General features: G+C 43.8%; 1 long non-coding RNA gene across 1 annotated transcript; it reads left to right on the top strand.

The window, feature by feature from the left end:
• The first annotated feature begins 3,769 nt into the window (after window positions 1-3,769).
• Window positions 3,770-16,176, top strand: LOC101685772. The gene is made up of 4 exons (XR_199252.3): window positions 3,770-4,024; window positions 11,371-11,438; window positions 12,911-13,038; window positions 16,107-16,176. It is a non-coding gene; the product is annotated as an uncharacterized LOC101685772 (long non-coding RNA).
• The last annotated feature ends 6,880 nt before the right edge of the window (window positions 16,177-23,056 follow it).

Below are 23,056 nucleotides of genomic sequence, written 5' to 3'. Positions count from 1 at the left end.
AGCAGAATCTTCCACCCAAACATGCCAATTTTGAGCCACAACCCAGTTTCTAACCTACTCCATTTTTAAGCCCAAAGCAGGGGCAAGGCATCTTTTTTTAAAAGTTCAAAACCATGCTTAGAGTTCATAGTCACTGGTAAATACTAATACCATCAAGGAGATCCGGAACTTTTTACCATGAAGCCGTGTAGATCTTCTGTGAAAAAAAATGATGAGTGACTATGATGTTTGCCATTTCTTTTTAGATGTTGTTTTTCCCCATTCAAAGTTTCTAGTTATAAATGGACTCTGTGAGTTATTTTAGACTTAAGCCGCTCACTCATGTAAGTCACATTTCACGCCAAGTCCTCATATTCCAAATTATTTTGTTGATAAATGATGTATTAACTGAGGCATCTCTGACCAGTGGGGAGAAGAAATGATAATTCTACAATACTGGTAAAATTTGTGGCCAAAAAAAAAAAAATTTCATTTATTGACTTGCAGCAAATACTTACCGCCCCTCCCCCAGATGCTGAGCATAATAGAATAGTATGAAGTACAAAGAGGAGAAGTGGGCTTTGAATATCCAACAAACTCCAGTTTGTTGAATTCTCTCTATAGCCTTTCTTCAGAATGGGGCTGGGGAAGTCCAGTGGGAAGTCCAGTGGGAAGATACCCACCCCAACCTTGGCTACTCAGCCCCACGCATGCTCTCCAGGGTTCAGCTCCATGGCTGTGGCTCTGTGTTCCCAAGATTCTGCCAAAACATGGAGAAAGAAAAAGATACATATCTTAATATGTATACATTAGGAATATACCTTAATGCACGTGCATGTGTGCACAAATACACATATAATTTAGGAATGATTGTAGAACCTACATAGATCTCCAAGATATATTATTAACCGACAAAAAGCAAATATATATATCGTTTTCCCTCACTTGGAGATATAGGAGGTGACATTATACTATATATTTATATCATGGTTGTATATGTAAAGGTTATTCCCAGGAGGATAAGCAAGAAACCCAGAAACCCCAGGGAAGGGAACTGGGTAGGTGAGAGACAGGAATGGGAAGGGGATTTCCTTTCCAGAGTGTGTCCTATAGAATCCTCTCCCATGCATGTGTTTTCTATACCGAAGAGTAAATTTTTATAGAATCATAATCTCACAGATACTTCAGGAATTTATTATAGGGACCGTGCTATTCCGCCGTGATTGAATGTGTTCAAGACAGTGTTGGTAGATAAACCGTGTTGGGTGGTAGTGGTTGGAGGAATCATGTAGATCTTTCTTACATGACTTGTATTTTAAACATTGTATTATGAATGACTTTAGACATAAGCAGATACAGGCAGAATAGTATAAATCAAGGGTCAGCAAACTCAGAGGAAATACCTATAGTTTTCCAATAATGAATGACTTTAGACATAAGCAGATACAGGCAGAATAGTATAAATCAAGGGTCAGCAAACTCAGAGGAAATACCTATAGTTTTCCAATAAAACTTAATTTACAGAAGCAGGCTGTGGGCTAGATTTGGCCCTCGGGCTGTAGTTTGCTGACCTCTGATAAAAATAAGGACCCATCACCAGCTCCAGCTACCATCAACCCACAGCCCATTCTGTCCCATCAGCTGCCCCCCAGATTACTTGAAGAAAACCCCAGACATCATATCATTTCATCTTCAGTGTTTCCAAACATACTTCTAAAAGATAAGGGCTCATCTTTTAGCATCGTACCTGAAAGGTCAACAGTAACGTCCCAATAGTCTCAAAATTCAGTCACCATTCAAATTTTGGCATGTCTAAAAAAACATGATACATCCTTACAGATGTTTTTTTGACCTGATACAATTAAGGTTCACACAACCCTTTTAAGTCTCTCTTCTCCTTTCTTACCCCGATTCTAGTTGTATCTCTTTTAGCGCTAAGTTGGATTTTCCTAAAAAAACAGAGTCTAACCTGTCATGCAGGATGCTCCGAAATATTTTTATGACAGTCTGAGGAACTGCCGCTAAGTGGACGGCAATGTCAAGATTATCTTGATCCAAACTGACGGTCACCTGGTCATGATCGGTTCAACAAATAAGTAGCATTGCACAAAGTTATCAACCACTTCCTTCCAAGGTTTTGGGCATTTGAAGAGGAAAAATTCATCTGCTGTGCCAGCTGTGTTCCCCCTAGGAATTTGTCCAAGTATTCAGGGATACATCAGAGATGCCTGATGAAGGGCTCCATGGCTCCATTATTGATAAGAGGACACTGAAAAACAACCAAAACGCACAGCATTCGTTGCAACGCTGGCTCATTAACTGGCTCATTTGATACAATACTGGTGGAATATTACACGATAATCAAAAATCGTCATTTGAAATATTCCAATTGTAAGTCGGTGCTCTTGACAAAATATTAAGTGACAAGAAACAAACTCCAAAGCCACATACGTGTATGATCATACATGATGAAAAGCAACAAAATGTTGCATCGTTACCTCCAAAATGGGATTATATGGCTTTAACTTAAATACCTACTCTTTGGGGAACTTTACGAATTTTCTTTAATGTGCATGCTTTATTTTTAAATCAGAACAGCAATGATACTGATAGTTTTATAAAGATTTCCAGGTCTTCGGTTGTCATTTCTAGCTCTTTCCCCCCAACCATTTCTTCCTGCCTCTGTCTTGTAAATTTAGCAGGCATTCGATCATCCCAGTAATTTTGCTCAGGACCCAAAGGCCACCATCCCCAGCCCTGGAGGGCAGCAGCATTGTCATGCCTTCACAAACCCAAAACAAATGGGACTTAAGGGCAATGACTCAACAATTCACACCGTCTGCAGAAATGGGCCCCCATTTCCCACCATGTGCTCTCCTTTTTTGGACCCTGAGACTCTGTAGGTGAAAACCACAGCACGGGCTTCCAGATGATCGTGCGGGAAAACTAGAAACTGTAGACGTCCAGTAGTGGGTTGGAGGGTTACATAAATGACCGCCAGTAAGGAAAGAGCCGTTAGGAATCCTGTTGTGGAAAATGGTGAACAGCAAGGAAGGGGGTTCTCCGTGCTCGTGGCTTCATGATGCTTATGCACTCGACCCCCTATCTGTCCACATCTCCTCCCTCACAGAGTGGTGGGCCTGCTCGCCGTTCCTGGAGCAAGCCAGGTGTGCTGTGGACTCTGAGTTTTGCACTGGCCATTCCTTCTGCATGGTTTGCTCTTCCCTCCTCGCCTTCTCCAGAAACCACCTCGCTTGAGAGACATCCCATCCAAGATGTCACCTTCCCCGGAGCATAGAGGTACCCATCATATCCCGCTTCCTGCCTTTCTGTTTTCTCTCTACTGTTCAATATCGAACAGGGAACATAGTTTAGTTATTTGTCTGTCTGATATCCACTAACCCCCACCCCACGTAGAAGGCAAGATGCTTGAGGACAAGGGTTTTTGCTGTTGTTGCACACCCGGGACCCAGAGCAGCCCCAGCAGCTCTGGAAGGCGGAGTGATGGACAAATGAGCAACTTTACTTTCTTTCATTGTGAATCTTTGTTTCTTTAATCTCTTATGATGAACAAACACAACTCCCATAGTAAAGCGCCTGGTGAGCTGTTCTCAAGATGCTGCAGTAAGATCATCGTAGGCAGTTACTTCAGCCAGAGAGGCATAGGAAAATCCTTAGAGAAGTTAGTCTTCATGTCTCCCCTGAGCTCCAAGGGAGGTAGGTTTGGGGTTCACAGGCACCCACCACCCTGCAGGGACGAGTCATGAGATCCCTGTAGCCCGGCAGGTGCTGTCCCTTCTGACACCCTTGACCCAGAAGCTCGGGGGAGCATGGTCAAGGGGACCATGAGTGGACCAAGAAGATGAAGCGTGACACCCTCCTGTGATGATGATGATGATGGTGCTGCTGCTGCTGATAGGTCTTGCCAGATCCTCCAGAATGCACTGAGACTCCGAGTTTGCAGAAACAGACACCAAGGCTGCAGAGGAGATGCTCGCCATAAGGGCCTCTGAACCACAACCAGCCTTGACACCACGCCCAGGAGGTAGGTAGGGAAGGAGTGGTGTGAGCCCAGCCCTAGAAATGATCCCTGAGCTGAGGAAAGACTCCAGGGTAGTGGGGTGGAAGCCCATGCAGCAGGCCGAGCAGGACCCCTGGTGGTGAGCAAATGGTGCACCAACCTGGGTGAGCTAGTGCCCAAATCACTAAGTCATCCTCTCCTTACCTGCATTTGGAAATCCAAGTTCGAACCAAGTAGCCTCCCTCTGGGGCTCATGTGTAATCCGGGAAGGGGTTGCAGGTCTCAAGAGGAAAGACATTAGACCTGCTGTCCGTACAAGTATAAGGTGTGGTTAATTTAAGAAGACAAATTTTAATGAAAATATAATTAAATACATTTAATAAAGTTTAATTACATAAAAATCTTAATAAAAATGAAAAGAGGAGGGATGTATTTTACTCCTATCTGGGGACTAAAGTACTCCCCAGATAGGGGAGTTACTCGTTCTGTCCATACATTTTAAATTAATTAATGACCTAGGAGGTAAATACATAATATACAAGTATTATATGCAGTAGATAAATAAATGAATAGGTGAGTAGACAAACAAGTAAATAAATACATTGTTTCAAAAGAGAGGGAGAAAGAAACAGGCCGTTGAGTCTCAGCAGGATATGCACACAGGCTCTTGATTAATGTGAGTTCAGCTTCGTGGAATGTTATGCCCGAGTTCCCATCATGAAGAAGAGGTCTGCATCCAGCCTGTACTGAGGAGACAAACCTCTCTTTCAAAGCTGCTGCATCTGTCAGCATCCTTAACCCTCCCTGGGTAGAGGTTTACTATCCACTTAGTTATTCTTTTAGTCATTCTGCTATTAGGAGGGCACGAAACATTTCGTTTTTATGTTGCCGCCTCATATCTTCTAGTTGGAAAACAGTTACAGAACAAGAGCGTAAGATCCCGGGGCCCACCACCCGTTTGTTCCATCTCCTGCGGTGTTCATGGGAGGCCACCATTTCTGAATGTGGCTGTGTTGAATGCCTTAATGATAACTTTGGATCACATTCTCTGCAAAGATTTCAAGTGCAGCCCCAAATCTGTTCAAGGAAAGCACTGAGTCGATATTTACGGCCTACTTAACAAAGCCAACACAGGGTTAGGTATAAATGCTTATGCAGAAACAGAGTTGAAATGGGGCACGTTGGGAGAAAATGGTGCAACGGGAAAGATGTATTAGTCATGGTTCTCCAGAGACACAGACCCAAGAGAAGATGATGAATAGGTAGATAGATAGGACGGGTGTATGGATGGATGGATGGATAGTTAGTTAGTTAGTTCTTAGAAAGAATTGGCTCATGTGCTTAGGGAGGCTGACAAGTCCCAAGATCTGCATTTGGCACTCTGGAGATCTAGAAGACCTGAAGGTATATGATCTAGTCCGAAAGCTGGCAGGCTTAGGACACAAGAAGAGCCAATGTTTCAATTCAACTGTGAAACCAGCAAGCAACTGATGTCCCAGCTAGCTCAAAGGCAGTCAGGCTGGAGGAGTTCCCTCTTACTCAGGATGGATCAGTGTTTTTCTTCTATTCAGGCCTTCAACTGATTAGGTGAGGCCCACCCACATTCCGTAGTAAAGCAACATGCTTCACTCAGTCTACTGATTTAAATGTTAACCTCACCCAAAAACACCCTCAAAGACATACCCAGAATGATGTTTGACCAGATATCTGGGAAGTCTGTGGCCAAGTCAAGTTGACACATAAAATTAACCATCACAAGGCATTTAGCAGAATTACATAGGGAATGGGGTGACATCCATTAACTGGATCCATGGGAAAAATTATGTTCAGTTTAGTACCCAATTGTGAAATTATTCTTCCCTTCAACTGAATGAATGTTAATTAGCCATAAATGCAAGGCACATGAAAGGATGGTCAACATCATTAGTCATCATCCCTTAGAGTGGCTAAAGTTAAGAGGACTGACCACACTAGGAGCTGGTGAGGACACCAAGGAACTGAGGCTCATGGATATACAAAATGGGGTAACCACTCTGGAAAACAGCTTGGCAATTCCTGTAAGCATTCACTTACTTTATGATTCAACAATTCCACTCCTATTTCCACAAAAGTAAACGAAACCATATGTCCACAAAAAGTCTTGTAAAAGAATGTTAATTGCAGCTTTGTTCATAGAGTTAAAAACTGGAAACAACCCAAATGTTCATCAATACAAGAATGGATAAATAAACCACAGAATATTCATGCGATGGAACACTGCTGAGCAATAAAAAGGAAGGAGCTTCTAATCCACGCAACAACAAAGATAAATCTGACAGATATAAGTAAGACCGAACCAAAGAAGTTCAAGAATATACGAAACTAGGGGCACCTGGATGGCTCAGTGGGTTGGGCCTCTGCCTTCCGTTCAGATCATGATCCCAGGGTCCTGGGATGGACATCGGGCTCTCTGCTCAGCAGGGAACCTGCTTCCCCTCCCCCTCTGCCTGCCTCTCTGCCTAGTTGTGATCTCTCTGTCAAATAAATAAATAAAATCTTTTTAAAAAAAAAAAGAATATACGAAACTAAACTAATCTATAAAGATAGAAGGCAGATTGACAGTGGCCTTTGAAGGGGAGGGAAGATAACCAGAAATAGGTATCAGGGATCTTTCTGGAGTGCTCACAATGGTCCGTATCTTGATAGGGGATTGGATGGTATAGCCATAAACATTAGCTAAACTCATTTACTCTTAAAATCTGTGCATTTTACTTTATAATTAGGAGAGTAATTAAGCATCTTACCAGTACAAGTTTGCAAAAGTGCAAGTCCCAAGACTGGTATGAGACCAACCTTTAGAGGTGAGTGAAACAAAAACCTCCAGATTTTCTTTGGCAAAGACAGTAGGTACTTTGCCGAATAAATTGGAGGGAAGCCAGGTCTCTGGGAATACAGCAGACAAAATCCTTGTCATTAAAGTAAGAACTTTGCTGAATCCGAGACTGAGAATAAAGGTCCAGAAACAAAGAACCCCCTAGCACTATATCCTGGTACAGGTCAGGAAGTCCAAGGACAGTGGCAGAAGTACAAACAGAATCAGGATCAGTAAAACGTATTGGACACAAGGAGAGCGAGCTCCAAGCCAACGAGAGTGAACGGTATTCCTTGAGCCGTATCAGACTAATTGTTCTGGTAATCCTTCTGACTTCCTTTCATGATTGTTGTAAATATTTGACTTGAGCTAATTCTACAGCAAACTATCGAGTTCCCATTCCATCGGTGGATTCGTTCTTTCTCAGCTAATTTCAATGTTGTCTTCATGAAGTCTTGAGTGGAACAGAAATTAATAGCTAACAGTCACTGAGGACTTAATAGGTACCAAGCACTGTGCTAAGCACTCCACATGCATTAATTCTTTCAATCTTGCCCCACCCATGAAGCAGATACCGACTACAGAATCCCTGTCTTACCAATGAAGAATCTGAGGTTCAATGGGGTAAAAACTTTCCTAAAGTTAATGAGATAGCAAAGGAGAGGCAAGATTCAAACCCAAGCCCTTGGACCTCAGAGACCACTAACAGCTGGGATCTATTGTCTCCTTCCAGAAATGTTTCAAAATGCATGGGTGCTACCCAACCATCGTAGAATCTAGGAGACTCCTGGAATCCTTTACACTACATAAGAATGTCCAAGAAGCCCACAGAAAGGAGCTGTGACCAGCCAGGGCCAAGAAAGCTATCCATACTACCCAACGGCCCGTTCATGCATTCATCATTCACAATATTTATGAGCTTACTGTGGGTTAGGCGCTGCTTGCCACTGGACAAAAAAAAAAAAAAAAAAAAAAAAAGAACTGAGCGCCAAAGGCTATTCTACTACATTTGGTAACACCCCACTCTAAAGTAAAGTACATTCATAGACGACAAAGCAGAAAACTGCAACCTGATGGCCAATACCCCTTTAAGAAGTCTAGAAACTCCAATGTGGAGTCTGTGTAGCATCCACTAGGAATCTGTAAAGCGGCAGCCACAGGCAATCTGTTATGAGGCTGAATAACTTATACCTGCTCAAGAGGCTGTCTCTGCTTCCTGAACAGTTTTATCAGGCCCTATGATTATTTTGTAATGTAGAAATTGATCATTAATCAATGTTGCCTGAGCAACACACTTAGAATAATAAATCAAGACAGGCTCCTCAACAACAAAGCTCTGGGAAATTGCTGGAAATTAGCATTGACTGATTGCTGAGACATTGCTCTCCTGGGCTAAAGGGGGGGGGGTGCGGGATGGATGACAATAGGATGCACAAACAGATACTACAGGATGAGCAGAATTGATGAGACGGCACAAGGAATGTAAAATACATGCCCTAAGAATGACAGTGTCACATACTGAAGCAGAGAAAGCCGGCTTGAGCTGAGGCTCTGCCCACATCAGCTGTGTTCATCTCATTGCCCTCTGCAGGCTCAGTTCCCTCACCCTTACAGATGAGCTCATCTTTACAGTGGGGGTGAGATCATGTCTGCAATGCTGAACCCCGGAAGTTAATTGTTAAGCAGAGATGAAATCGTCATGTCAAGAGTGAAAGCCCAAAAATGGAGGCATTCCGGTTTGGAGGGGCTCTTCTCTACTCAAAATATTGACCTGATCAAAAACTATGAGCAAGGCGCCTGGGTGGCTGAGTCTGTTTAAGTGTCCGACTCTTGATTTGGGCTCAGGTCATGATCTCAGGGTCATGGGGTCAAGCCCCAGGTTGCTCTCCATGCTGACTGTGGAGCCTGCTGAAGATTCTCTCTCTCCCCCTCTTCCCCCCACTCATGAAGGTATATGCTCTCTCTCTCTAAAAAGAAAACAACAACAACAAAAACTATTAGCTAAGATGTATCAGAATACCAGGTTCCTTAATGGTAGTTGGACCTGATCTCTATGCTTACTTCCAACATTTCTGTCTCTTCTTGCCTTTGCTTAAGCAGAACAGTTTAAAAAAAAAAAAAAAGAAAGAAAGAAAGAAAGAAAGAAAGAAAGAAAAGAAAAGAAAATAGAATAAGAGGGGTACCTGGGTGGCTCAATGGGTTAAAGCCTCTTCCTTCAACTTGGGTCATGATCCTGGGGTCCTGGGATCTAGCCCCACGTCAGGCTCTCTGCTCAGCAGGGAGCCTGCTTCCCTTCCTCTCTCTCTCTGCCTGCCTCTCTGCCTACTTGTGATCTCTGTCTGTCAAATAAATAAAATCTTTAAAAAAAAAAAAAGGAAAGTCTTCACCATTCCCAGTAACCAGATAAGCTACTTCCCCACCCACAGTTTTTGTGCAGTCTCTCTTCCCATCTTAACAGAAAACTGCCTTCTTGCTCGCATGGTCAGAGGAGAGAGTGCTCTGCTGTCTCTCTTTCTTTTTATAAGGGCACCAGCCCTATAGACCCTTATGATCTCATTTAACTTTCATTCCCCTTTACAGGCCCTGTATTGGAATATAATCCCATTGTGGGGGTTAGGACCTCAACCTATGAATTTGGAGGGGACACAGTTCAGTCTACAGTGATGCCTAAGATATAGGACTTCAGTGCCCAGGGAACCCCCACACCCCCTCAGGAAAGAGCACAGCTGGGGTCTTATTTTGCTAATTCAAGCCACAATCCTTTTATTGTTCATCATCATCAATGATGTGTCAGAAACTGTAACATTCATCCATTCAAAATGCAGAGGCATAGGGAAGATCAAGATCTCTGGGGCTAGAGTGAAGGAAGAAGAAGGGGAACATGACAGAAGAGGGTAGAGAGGAGGTGGAGGTAGACTGTGTAGGCCTAGAAGAGCACGGGAGGAACTTCAGTTTGGGGAATGAAAATGCTAGGCCACAGTCCTTGGACATTTGCATTTAGAAAGGAGGAGAGGGGAAGCCTATGTTTATTGTATGCCTATTGTCCTTGTCAGTTCAGGCTGTTGTAACCAAAATCCCATAAACTGAGTAGCTTAAGCAACAAACATGTATTTTTCCAGAGTTCTGGAGACTAGGGAGCCCACTACGGAGGCTCAGGCAGATTTGGCGTTCAGTAAGGCCCCACCTCCTGATTCATATATAGCCATCTTCTTGCTGTGTCCTTACATGATGGGAAAAGGAAAGAAAGCTCTCTGGGGCCTCTTTTATAAGGACATTAATTCCATTTATGAGGGCACCCCTCTCGTGACCTAATCCCAAAGGCCCCACTTCCAGATTCTGTCACTCTGAAGGTTAGCATTTCAACATATGGGCTTTTGATGGGAAAACAGGACATAAACATTCTGCTTATAGCACTTATTATAGGTCAGGAACTGTATACTAAGTACTCACCCTATGTTGATCTACATTTAAATATGCATAATATTTGCTGAGTGATAAACATAATCTGCAATTCTAGAAATCAAGACCTATTTTATATTCCCAATCAGCACTAAGGTGCGAGAGGAAGAGGTATGTATTTAAACCTCTCTGACCTTTCCTTGGTTCAAGATGGAATAAATGCATGATTTCACATGGGCAAAATGGAGGTCATATAAACATCCTATTAAACTCAATCATACACATAATAACCTGTTTTCTATTCCACCTAGGAGGTTAAATATCCAACTTTTAATTTCCAAATGGTCTTATGCAATCATTGCAATTACCATCCTATTCAACTGTAGAGGTAATTTAAACTGTGGGTTGCATGTCCATCACACAACCTATTTGTAATATACGATTCTAGCTTGGATTCCAAGGATAAATATTATCTTCCAAACAAATACAAGTTGAAGGTAATTCACAAATAATAGCTTGCAAAGGAAATAAACTATATGCAGATGGCATGGTTAAGAGGATTAGCTGAAGAAATACTGGAATAAATAAAAGAATTCAGTAAGATGGCTGGATACAAGATAAATATACAGAAATCAATAGCTCTCCCACAAATCAATAATGTAAAAAGATCCCAAAATTTTATATACAGGCCTTTACAAAAATAGGTCTGGCTTTTATATAAAAGTAGTACAAAACTGCTGTTTAAATACAAAAAGAATGACTTGTGTGAATATGAACCAAAAAATAATTAGCTTTATTTGTTTTTTTTTTTTTTAAAGATTTTATTTATTTATTTGACAGAGAGAAATCACAAGTGGGCAGAGAGGCAGAGAGAGAGAGGAGGAAGCAGGCTCCCTGCTGAGCAGAGAGAGCCCGATGCGGGACTCGATCCCAGGACCCCGAGATCATGACCTGAGCCGAAGGCAGCGGCTTAACCCACTGAGCCACCCAGGCGCCCCGAATTAGCTTTATTTGTAAATGTGATGTTCAAACACTGGGAGAAGTGTTTTACAGATATCATATGCCTAAAATGATTTTTGCAGACCTTGTAATGTAGATGTTGTTTTTCCGTGATATACAGATGTGGAAACTAAACCTCAGAGGAGTAATTTTCCCATGATGAGAAGGTCAGCATGAGATCTTCAAAAGGTAAGATCTGGGGTAGGGGGGTAGGGGAGTGTGGTTGGGCTATGGACATTGGGGAGGGTATGTGCTACAGTGAATGCTGTGAAGTGTGTGAATCTGGCGATTCACAGACCTGTACCCCTGGAGCTAATAATACATTATGTTAATAAAAAGATTTTTTCCAAAAGTTAAGATCTGATTGTACAACTGCCCTATTGAAAACCCTTGTCTGACTTTTGTTCTTCAAATGAAAACAAATCCTTGCAAAGTTTTGCTTGAAGGTCCCTGCTGCCTCTCCAGGCTTATTTCAAGCTACTTTTCCCTCCAGTTCTGTGAATTGGAGATTAACCCAGACTATCCTGACCCATCAAAGATAGGCAGACCCATGTAGTTGAAGTAGAACATTTTCCCAAATTAGTTTTTAGGAGAAATACATTTCAAAGCTTAGCTGGCAAGGGGCGAAAAAATAACCCAAGGTGAAAATAGATTCTTCCCAAACAAAAAGGAAGAGAAGTTACGTGTGTTTTCACGAAGCTGGAAAAAAAAGAAAAGAAAAGAAAAAAAACCTCAACAACAAATAGGGAAGAAAATACGGACCATCCTCTCCTTCTCTTGTGAATATCCATGTAAAAATCTAAACAAAATACCAACAAACAGAGCCCAAAAGCACTCATGTTCCATGACCAAGTGGGGATTCTCTCAGGAATGCAAGGATTCCTGTAAGTTCACTCCCTATTAATATAATACACCATGTTAGTAGAGCAAAAGAGATTATCATCTGGATAGATAATAAAAGACATTGATAGGGTACCTGGGTGGCTCAGCCGGTTAAGCATCGGACTCTTCATTTCCACTCAGGTTGTGATCTCAGGGTCGTGAGATTGAAGCCCATGCCAGGCTCTGTGCTGGGCATAGATCCTGCTTAAGATTCTCTCTCTCTCCCTTCACTCCTCCCCCTGCTCGTGCTTGCTGTCCCTCTCTCTCAAATAAATAAATAAATCTTTAAAAATGAAATACAATGGCAAGCTACCCATTGTCAACAGAGCTTAATTTCACAACCAGGTTAATATGGCAAAAGTCAGAGAAAACAGATGCAAAATCTGGATTTGGAAACCAGCAGGGGAGAATGTAAGCTACCTGAGAATGTGCAGACATTTTGAGGTGGGCTTTGGATTCTGAGGGGGAAACTGAAGGGGGTTCAAACTGATGTTCTCTGAATCTTGAAGTGGCCAAGAGAACCCAGCTGATGCTTGAGTAGGATACATAATAAAAGCATTGAAAAAGTGTGATAGCAGAGACACCTGCCAAGGGCCCAGGAGCAGTATTAAAGAAGGTCCAGTGCTGTTGGGAGAGGATTCACAGACAGACAGCAAGGCAAAGGCATTCTGGGCTGAGCCAAAAACACGGAGGCCCAAAAGATAGAGTGTTCTAGGGAGTGCCAAGAGAAATGACAGGGGTTAGCCCTGCTGGTGCCAAGCAAAAGTGTTTATCTCCAGCCTTCCGGTCCAACTCAGAAGTGGCCCAGAGGGACAGTGGTGAAGAAGCATCCTCCAGGAGTCAGAACTCGGGCAGTACACCCTTGGCCAAGGGCGAATTAGAAGCCTGGAGCTGCACCAATATACAGGTAGTTGCCAATCATGGCTGGGTGGGGAGCTTCTTAGAAAGAACAGACCTGTGAGGCTGGTGACAGGGAGACCTGTAGGAAGTATAAAAGGAGGGACACCTTGGAGTAGGCTCAGAGTGATCCTATGAGACATAAATCCTAGGGAGAGAAGGTTCCCAGTACTCTGATGGGCAAGATGGCGTGCTCTCTGGCTGTCCTTCAGCCCTCTCCCCCCACACCCCTGTGCTTGCTCAATGGATCTATGTGCAAGCTGACCGGGAGGGAGGCCACCCATGAGTTCAACAAGAGAGAGAGGGGAAGTAGGCTTCCCGCTGGGCAGAGAGCCCAATGTGGGGCCCAATCCCAAGACTCTGGGACCATGACCCGAGCCTAAGGCAGAGGTTTAACCCACTGAGCCACCCAGGCACCCCAACCCTCTTGCTATCTTTCAGCCTGAAAGCAGCCATACACTAAACACTTGAATGTATGGGTATAGCTATATCCCAATAAAACTTCATTTGCAAAAGCAGGCAATGGACAGGATTTGACCCACCCATCTTAAATTATTCTGTACAAGTAACTAGTGTGTTTCTCTTTCTCCTTCCTGGACCCAGATTGACACAGTGGGCATGAGTCTTAAAGCCTATCACATTCCAGTGAAACATTCTGAGAAGGGTTCTGATCCTGTTTCAGAACAATCAGAGGCAATGACATGATTGAGAGAGAGTTCTTACTGCTGTCTAAGAAATGATGTTCTTACCCTCTGGACTCAGAGCTAAAAAATAAGTTTTCATGGAGCTACTAATAATCATTCTAGCCCCAAGAGGGGAGAGGCTACCTGAGAATGAAGTTAATAGAGAGAAAAGTTCATTGGGGGAATATAGAGCCTTATTCGGATGAGATCATTAAGCCCCTAGATCCAGCAGTGCCTGAAGCCCATAGCTGAAGTTTTAGAGTCATAGATTACCTTTTGTCTTAAACATTTTGACTTCAATTTCTGTAACTTGCAGCTCAAGGAATTTTGGCAAATATAGAGGCACAAATAGGAAAACACAACAGGACCAAAATCTCTTAGATCACCATCATTCATTCATTCATTTAACAAACACATGTGAAGTGCCTAAGTTTGTCAAGCACTCTGTAGAGGCAAAATATATAGCCCCAGTCTTCAGCAATTAGTGGATCATTTTAGAAAAATACTGCTAAGACTTCCAACATAATGCATTTTTACAACAAAGGCGATTAATCAAATCTTGATGCTTAACTTAAAAAAAAAAAAAAAGAAGAAGAAGCATTTGAAGGAAAGCTTGCACTCTTAGATACCCTTTCCCAATAATTATTATAAATCTCAGTCTGAACTCATGCGTTTAAGAAATCAAAGCTGTCTTTATTTTCTATAACTCCGCTTAATTTCTAGTTTAAGCCTCATTCCTTTCACCTGAAGGTCTTAGGTTCTTCCCCACTCCTACCTCCAAGGTTATGGTAAGGTTCTACTGGTTTTTCACTCTGCCACTTCATCAAGGAGGACAGAGGTCTATGTTCATTGAGCCACATAGAATACACATGAAGCTTACCTTGTTTCAGCCTATTATCCCCTTCAGGTCTGTGGCATACGCTGCTTGTTGCTTTACAAATATCTATCTTCCTTTCTTCCTTTGTAAGAGAACTCCATTATAAATGCTAAACTCCTCAGTCTCCCTTTCAGCTAGACACAACTGTGTGACTAAGTTCTAGCTGGTGAGGTATAAGTAGATGTACCATAAGTGCTGGAACAGATCTTTCTGAAGGGGTTGCTTTGCCTGGGAGAAGCACTCTTTCAACCTTCCTCCTGCCAAGAAAGCAGTTGTGGTGGCTGGTGCCTTGGCAGCCACCTTGGAATATGAGGCAACCTTGAAAAAGGAAATCATAAAGTGAGGATAGAGGAACAAAAAGATAGAAACCCCTGATTGCTTTGTGTCACTGGCACGCCAGCTCTGGACTGCTTGCCTCTGGTCTTCTCTGGGTTTGTTTAGACCACTTTGTGGACTACTTAAGCCACAAGATTAGGACACAGTGGTCTCTGTCACTCACAGGCATAGGTAATTCCTACTTTAAAATCTACTAGTTCTCTCTGCTGCTCTGCCACTTCAGAAACCTAGGAATCTATACGAGGCCTGTTTTCTAAGTCTGGGGAAAAGGCCCTCTGTGATCAAACGCTTTTCTTATTAATGGGTTCAAGATTTTGAAGTGGGAGAAAGGAAAAGGAGATGAGACTGCCACAAATGCAGCCCCAGGCACACACAGAGCCAACTCACTGCTTAATTGGGGGCGGAGGGAGAGGAACCAGGAGACAAAAAAAAACAGCACACATCTCAACAGCATGATCCAACAACACACGGTTCCTGAGTAGGTTTTGCAAACTATTCCTCAGCCTTCCACTGAGAGCATTAATATTTCCGTCTTTTCTTTTTTCTTTTTTTTTTTTACCCTAGCAACAATTTCTGCAAGATAACACTTCTACAAAGAGTTGTAAGTTTCCATCTAATAAACACTGCCAATTCAGAAATTCATAATACATGAAAGCAACCCTGAAGGCCATGAAATCAGATGGATTTGGAGTAATACCATAAGCCTGGTTGCAAAGAAAAATAGTCGTCAAGCTGATCTTTGAAGTAAAGAAAATAATGAAAGCAAGTGAACACGGTCTGAGAAAATTAGAACGGATTATCCTCCCCAAAATGGGATGATTAAATATGCGAACACAAGCATAATTCGGCTCTCTGCTCCCGGGGCCCCTGTGCACCGTGATCTGGATACTTTGTTTTAGGAAACCTGTGTTTGTTGGGGACTGTTTTAAATGATTAAGGAGCAGAGATGTGTAGGAGAACAAAGAGACTCGAGTTCCATATTTTATTGTGAATCAGGTCTGATTCACAAGTCACGCTGAGCTTCGAATCCAAGCAGGGAACAGGAAGAGAGAGTGTGCAAATAGCATAAATCATGAATAGGGGAGGGCTTCAGGTGATGAATTCTTCAGGAGTTTCGAAAACCTCGCAACGCTTTCACAGATCGCCCTCGGTGGTTGTGTGTTTTTTTGTTTCTCTTCCTAGGGTCAAAGTCATCTCAGATGAGGACCGGGAGTTACCCCTTCACCAGTGGCTCCAGAAAACAACCTGTAATGTAAGTGATTTGTTTTTAAGTAACTAACAATGGCTTGGTAATTTCTTACCTGGGGCCTCCGTGAATGCCAGGTCCCTGTGATACTCACATAAAGATTTACTTTACCATTTGCGGTTCACGTTCAATCAGTGAGTGGACCTGTTCAGCAAGACTCTATTGTGCATTCCCTTTGGTGCCTTAATTCTGAAATCAGTAGTTAACCAACTGCAGCTTTTGCCTTGAGCTCATTTCAGTTTTATAGCAGCTCAATTTAAAAAAAAAAAAAAAAGTAGGAAAGGAAGAATAAAGTTTGAATCAGTAATATGGAAACCTTCTCAAGGAGAAACTATATATTAATAAGATATTAGTATTTCCAGGGGAACATACAGAGCTCACACTGGTTCATCTGCCCATCTCGTCTTTTTCAATAACTGCTTCCGCTCAGTCTAGAGTAGGAATTCACTATTAGCATCTTTCTGATGAGGACACTAAGAACAAGACAGTCACCTAAAGCCACAAAGCCACCTCAGATGAGATGGACTGGGGCCACAAATCAGTCTCTGCCCGGTGGCGAGCACTGTGCCCTTTTTACTCACCTAGGGTATCAGGTGCCTCTGAATTTTCTCCTTGTGCCTGGGTCGGTGGTGCTCAAAAGAGGGGAGAGAGGAAGGGATACAGGGAGGGAGGAAGGAAAAGTCATTTCAGAGCCTGATTTCATTTCTACACTCCAGAAAGAGAAGTGGAGATCTGATAGCTCTCTGATTAATTAAATATTAATTTAGGTAAACAGCTCCAAAGGGCCTTGGCTGAATACCGTGGTTCTCAAAATGTGGTCCCCGAATGTAAGACACCACCATTGTCACAGGAGAACTTGCTAAAATGCAGACTCTGGCTTCTGCCCAGAACTACTGAATCTGAAACTCTGGAAGTCACGAGAGTCCTCACAAGCCTACCTGGCTTTTTTTTTTTTTTTAAGATTTTATTTATTTATTTGACAGACAGAGATCACACACAAGTAGGCAGAGAGGCAGGCAGAGAGAGAGGAGGGGAAGCAGGCTCCCTGCTGAGCAGAGAGTCTGATGAGGGGCTCGAACCCAGAACCCTGGGATCATAACCTGAGCCGAAGGCAGAGGCTTTAACCCACTGAGCCACCCAGGCGCCCCCTACCTGGTAATTCTAATGCGTGGGTCTGAGAGCCAGACTTGGAGCAGCTTAGGATAAATCTGGCCCTGCTCCATAAGCTGTCTGAACTTGAACAAGTCCTTGAACCCCTCTGAGGCTTAATTTCTTGAGGGGTTAGAATAAGGAGAATGAGTACTCTTCAAGATGGCCAGGACATGAGAGATGAGAGACTGTCACAGACCAGAGGAGTCAGGGGCACAGCATGGCAGCAAGCAGTGTGGTACCATGAATGGGATCCTGGGTTAAGGGGAGGACAGCTGGAGACTGAGCGGTATAAGGTGGGGACGAGGCTTTGGGAGGTGAGAAGATCACAAAGGGGAAGCGGCCGTGAATGGGATCAGTGCCCTGATAAAAGAGATCCCAGAGAGTGGCCTCATCCCTTCCAACCAGTAAGGACACAGGGACACTATCCGTGAGCCAAGAGGAAGGCTCTCACCAGACACCAAATCTGCCAGCCCCTCGATCTTGCCTTCCAACCTCCTGAACTGTGAGAAAGAAATCCTCATGGTTTAAACCCCCTAATTACGGCATTTTTATTTCAGCAGCCCGTATGGACCAAGACAAGGCCAGGTGCAGCTCGTCCAATAGAGTCTGGATTTGGTGAGCGGTACCCTAACAAGGTCAGTTGCTTCCTTTTTGAACCGTGCACCCCAGTGAGATAAGACATTGACAAGGGGAAACACTAGGGGATCCTAGAATCTGTGTACTCTCTTTGCAGCTTTTCTCCAAATCTGAAACTGTTCTCAAATTTAAAGTTTATTGAGAAAATACAACGTCACCTAACTTTCAGATGTTGTGTGATGTGTGAAGATAGTACCTAAGTGAAGGGCTCTGTGGGCAGCCGACACTTGGGGAAGAGCTGGGGTTGAACCAGCTTCACCCTGGTCTGGGTAAACCTCCTCTCTCTCCCATCGGTGCTTTTTTTTTTTTTTTTTTTTAAGATTTTATTTATTTATTTGATAGAGATCATACATAGGCAGAGAGAGAGAGAGAGGAGGAAGCAGGCTCCCAGCTAAGCAGAGAGCCCATTGCGGGGCTCAATCCCAAGGACCCTGGGATCATGACCTGAGCCAAATGCAGAGGCTTTAACCCGCTGAGCCACCCAGGCAGCCCCCATTGGTGCTTTTTAAGGAACATCGCTATGGGGAACGGAGTAGGCGAGGTAGGTTTTCCTCTCATCCTGAACCCCCTCCACCCTCCTCCCCCTCCCACCAACTCCCCTCCCAGGAAGAGAGCAGCACCAGCCTTCCCGCAGCACCAGGGCGACTTTTTAGTAGATTTATTGTCAATAGCCCAGTCAGTAACAGCTGTTTGCATTCCTTATCCTCCATTGCCTCTTGAATGTCAAGTCTCTTAGCTGAAAGAGCATCCTTCATTTGGCTCTGCTTGTTTTAAGAATTATTTTTGCACGGCGGTGTTATCAGTTCAGCCACCCATTCTAAGCTTCCAGGCCTCCTGTGCCGGACATGGATACAAAAGAAATGGCAGATTAATTCCAGATATCACTTTGTGCAAGCCAATTAATTTCAGACGCATTTGTCCATAATCACTGTTCCAGTGGAGGCTCGGTGTTTCCCTTCCCGCTGCCCTCTGGCCTTGTTTTGTGGATATGCAGCAGTCACATTGGAATTGGTCTCATGGCGCATCCCCTTCCGTGCTGTGCTGGAGGAGGTGTTATCCCCAGCATCGCCCTAAAGCCACATTTTTTTCCCCTTTACAAGTGTGTTTCATAGAGCTGACCTTTGTTCCTCATTTGTCATCTTTCCTAGTTGGACTAGTTGAATAAATTCAACACCCACAAGGTGCACATTTTTCACAGAAAGGTGACAGCTAAAAGCACCATCACAGTGAAAAAGCAGTGGGGGCGGGGTGGGGGGGGAGGGAGAGAGCAGCCCTGAGGGCATTTGCTTCCCCATCAGAATAAGAACTATGAGGCACCTCCAAGAACCCCGGTTGGAGCTTGTTGCATGAAGTCCACAATATTACCTGATTTTTTTTAAAAAATTCTGCAGTTTGGTTTGGTTTTTAATACATAGATCTGTTCTGACTGTGCTACTCTAAGCAAAAATGCATACCCAGTGCAAATACTGATTTATCACTGGGCCACATGAAACAGGATCTCCAGTATATCTCTTCCCACACATCTCTCCCTCCCCTATCTTGGCCCCACCGCTGGGCTCTCTCTAAAGGGAAGGAACACATGCCAAAGCACAGCCAAGGATTTCAGTGTGGAATGGCCCAGCATCGGGGCACTGATGTGTCTATCTACCCAGCAGGAAGTTTCCAGCAAAGATCAGCAGAGAGTGACATTTCTGAACTAAGGATTTATTTTTTTTTTTAATTTTATTTTTTTAAGATTTTATTTATTTATTTGACAGAGAGAGATCACAAGTAGGCAGAGAGGCAGGCAGAGAGAGAGAGGAGGAAGCAGGCTCCCTGCTGAGCAGAGAGCCTGATGCGGGACTCGATCCCAGGACCCTGAGATCATGACCTGAGCCGAAGGCAGCGGCTTAACCCACTGAGCCACCCAGGCGCCCTGAACTAAGGATTTAGACTCAGGGTGGTATTGGCTCTCCCATCTATGATGAAAAAGGAAGGGGTTTCCAAAGCTAAGTGTTTTTTTCCTCTCAGACCTTTCGGCCAGAAACTCAGCTTCCTTGCTGCTGGGATGAATCTCTCCTGTTTCCCCAACAAACAGCCAAGCTCTGAGCAGCATCTACAACCACGGCCACACGTTCTGAGCCGTATTGGAGCCATTGGCCCAAGTCCTCCTCCTTGCAACTCTGAAAGGTAGAGAGTCCTGTTGTTGCCATTCTACAGATGGGGCCGTTGAAGCCCAGAGAGGCTGAGCATGCCTCCTGGAAACACACAGCTGGGGATGATGGATGCAGGATTCAAGCTCAAACAGCCTACACATGTCTGTCCTCAGCAAGCCCCCCTGTCCTGAGCTTTCAATTTGAGAATCTCAAGTTGCGGGGGAAGCTGAGGTGAGGGCAGGGAAGGTCAGTCCCCCAGCACCCGGGAAAGAAAACACATCCGTTTTTACGCAAAGCAAGTATAGACAAGGAAGCAAAATGCCGGCTCAAAAAGAAATCTTTTCTTAAGAGAAAAAAAAAAAAATTGCAACAAAAAACAACTTTTTTTGTTTGTTTGATCAATAGAACAAGAGGGAAATTAAAGCTCTACCAGGAAAGCAGGCTGGCCACAGGGATTACAGGCAACAGATATTTTTTTTTCTTTCTTTTCTTTAGTATCAAACAAATTAATAGATAAATAACGATGGGAAATTGCACAAAAATGTCACAAGAGAAGGAGCAATATTGCGTCTTCGCAGGTCTTTGTGCTGTTCTCTCAGCCAGGAATACCTTTCTTTCCTTGTCATTTAATCAGCTCGCCCTCACCCTGAAGACCCACCTTAGACACGGCCTGCTTATGGTTTGCCCCAACTCTCTTCCCTGCGCTTCCTAAAGACGCCGATTTTATCCTCCGCTGTACCCGTCATGCATCATAGAGCAGGGACTGCAAATGCAAATTGCAGACTCAGAACCCAAGTTGCAACCTGGAAGCTTACTCCGGCATGACCGAGCGCGAGTGAACAACGCGGATGAGGCCCAGGACAAGAGGGGGTGGTGGAGAGCGGGGAGCAGGACGCGGAGTGCCTTCCTAAAGGGAGGAAGGAGCCACCACTCCGTGACCACTAAGCCTCCCCATAAGCGTGTCCTATTCCTGGTTATTGACAAATACGCTGAGTTGTGTCACGAGAAGCTAGTTGTGATGGTTACTTTTGTGCGTCCTCTTGATTCCGCTACAGGATGCCCAGAGAGTGGGTAAAACATTGTTTCTGGGCATGTCCCTGAGGGTGTTTCTGGAAGAGATTAGCATTTGAATCGCGGACTGAGTAAAGATCAGCCTGGCCAGTGCGCTGGGCATTTTCCAAGCCACTGAGGCCCTAAGTAGGGCAAAATGGTAGAGGGAGGGTGGATTTGCTCTCTCTCCTGGACCTGGGACTTCCAGATCTCCTGCCCCGGACACTGGCTCTCCCGGCTCTGGGGCCGTCCAGACCCAGGCTGGAATTTAGCGCCATTGGCTTACCTGGTTCTTGGGCCTTTGAGTTTGGACTAGAACTACACCACCAGCTATTGGGTACCTCCAGCTTGCAGACAGCAGAATGTGGGACCCATCAGCCTCCGTAATCCCATGAGCCAGTCCCTCCTATCAACCTCTCTCTATATATTTGCATATATACCCTGTTGGTCCTGTTTCTCTGGTGATCCATGACAAAGACACCAGTAATCCAGATTCTTGTGGTGGGGAAAAAAAAAAAACCCTCAGTTTTTATATATTGGCACTTAACTTTTTTGATGTTTTAAATACTATGAAGCCAACCAATAACCTCTCTCTACTGGTTACTTGTTTCTGTGCTTGCCTCGAAAACTAAATATTAAGCCCTTTACTGGTTCAGCAGGAGTCAAGAAGACAGACATGTTGAAATCATGATGTTGCTCTTCGCCAGGCTGAGTGACCTTCAGTCCATTACTTAACGTCTCTGTGCCTCCATGTCCTTATCCTTCATAAATTTGGAGACATAATAAGCCTATCTCCTAGAGTTGTAAGAAGTCCTCTAGCTAATATGAGTCAAGTACTTAGAATGTTGCTTTGCACAGGGTATGGGCTCATTAAGCATTACTTACAACCATCATCGTATCTTTATATTCTCAGTACCTAGCATGAAACTTGGCACGTAACTGTTGTATATTCGATGTTTATGAGGCTAATTCATATTAATACTCCTAGGATGGGCTAAAAATAAAATAGCGACATATTCAAGCAGATAGGAAATTTCAAGTCTGATACATGTCTTCCAACCTCTTCAAGCTCTCCCAGATAGATTGGCTCTGGGGTCAGATGTCTTTCCAGATCCTGAAAGAGGAACGCATTTGCTAAACGAAGTTATCTCTAGAACTTGGACCTGTTACAGCTCTCTCAACCTACAGGCTGATGATGAAAGAGAACTAACTAGCAAGGTGTCTTGCTAATCTACTCACCCTCCCAGACTCCTTTGCAACCAGAGGTGACTACGTGGTGCCATTCTGACCAGTGAGAGACGAATGGACATCCCTGGGGAAGCTTCACCTTCCCCAGGCAAAAATTCTCAAAGAGAAAGGGATTTTTGCCCTCACACTTTATCCTCCCTTCTTTCTGCCTGGAATGTAGAAATCACACCCGGAAGTGCAGCAGCCCTCCCAACACCATGAAGACAAAAGCCACACACAAAAGTTTGCAGAGCAAGAAAATAGAAGGAGTCTGGTTTGGGATCACTTACTTGAGCAGCTGCAGGATCGTGCTTGTTCTGAATTTGTTCCATTGGGATTAATACCACGGGAACAATGTGAGCACAGTGCAAATGTCACTTTTGCTTGTATGTAAATTTCATCCACGAGAAACACCATCTAAATGCAGAAGACTGCACCTGCTTGAACTGAGCCATGCATCTGTCCCACTCTCATCTCCACAAGCAGCCTTAATGAGCTATGTAGTTGGCAAACAATATCATGTAAGGTTAAGGTGAACAACAGGTTGATTTGATATGCTTATACATCACAAAATGGCTACCACCAGAGTCTTACCTAACACTTCCATCATAGAACGTAATTACAATTTCTCTTCTTTTCAGAACATTTAAGGTCTACTTTCTTAGCAACGTTCAGGTGCAGAATCC

This window comes from Mustela putorius, unplaced genomic scaffold, assembly GCF_011764305.1.
Source record: "Mustela putorius furo isolate JIRA1106 unplaced genomic scaffold, ASM1176430v1.1 tig00004007_pilon_pilon_pilon, whole genome shotgun sequence".
Lineage (NCBI taxonomy): Eukaryota > Metazoa > Chordata > Mammalia > Carnivora > Mustelidae > Mustela > Mustela putorius.
This window is presented reverse-complemented; position numbering and strand designations above follow the sequence as displayed.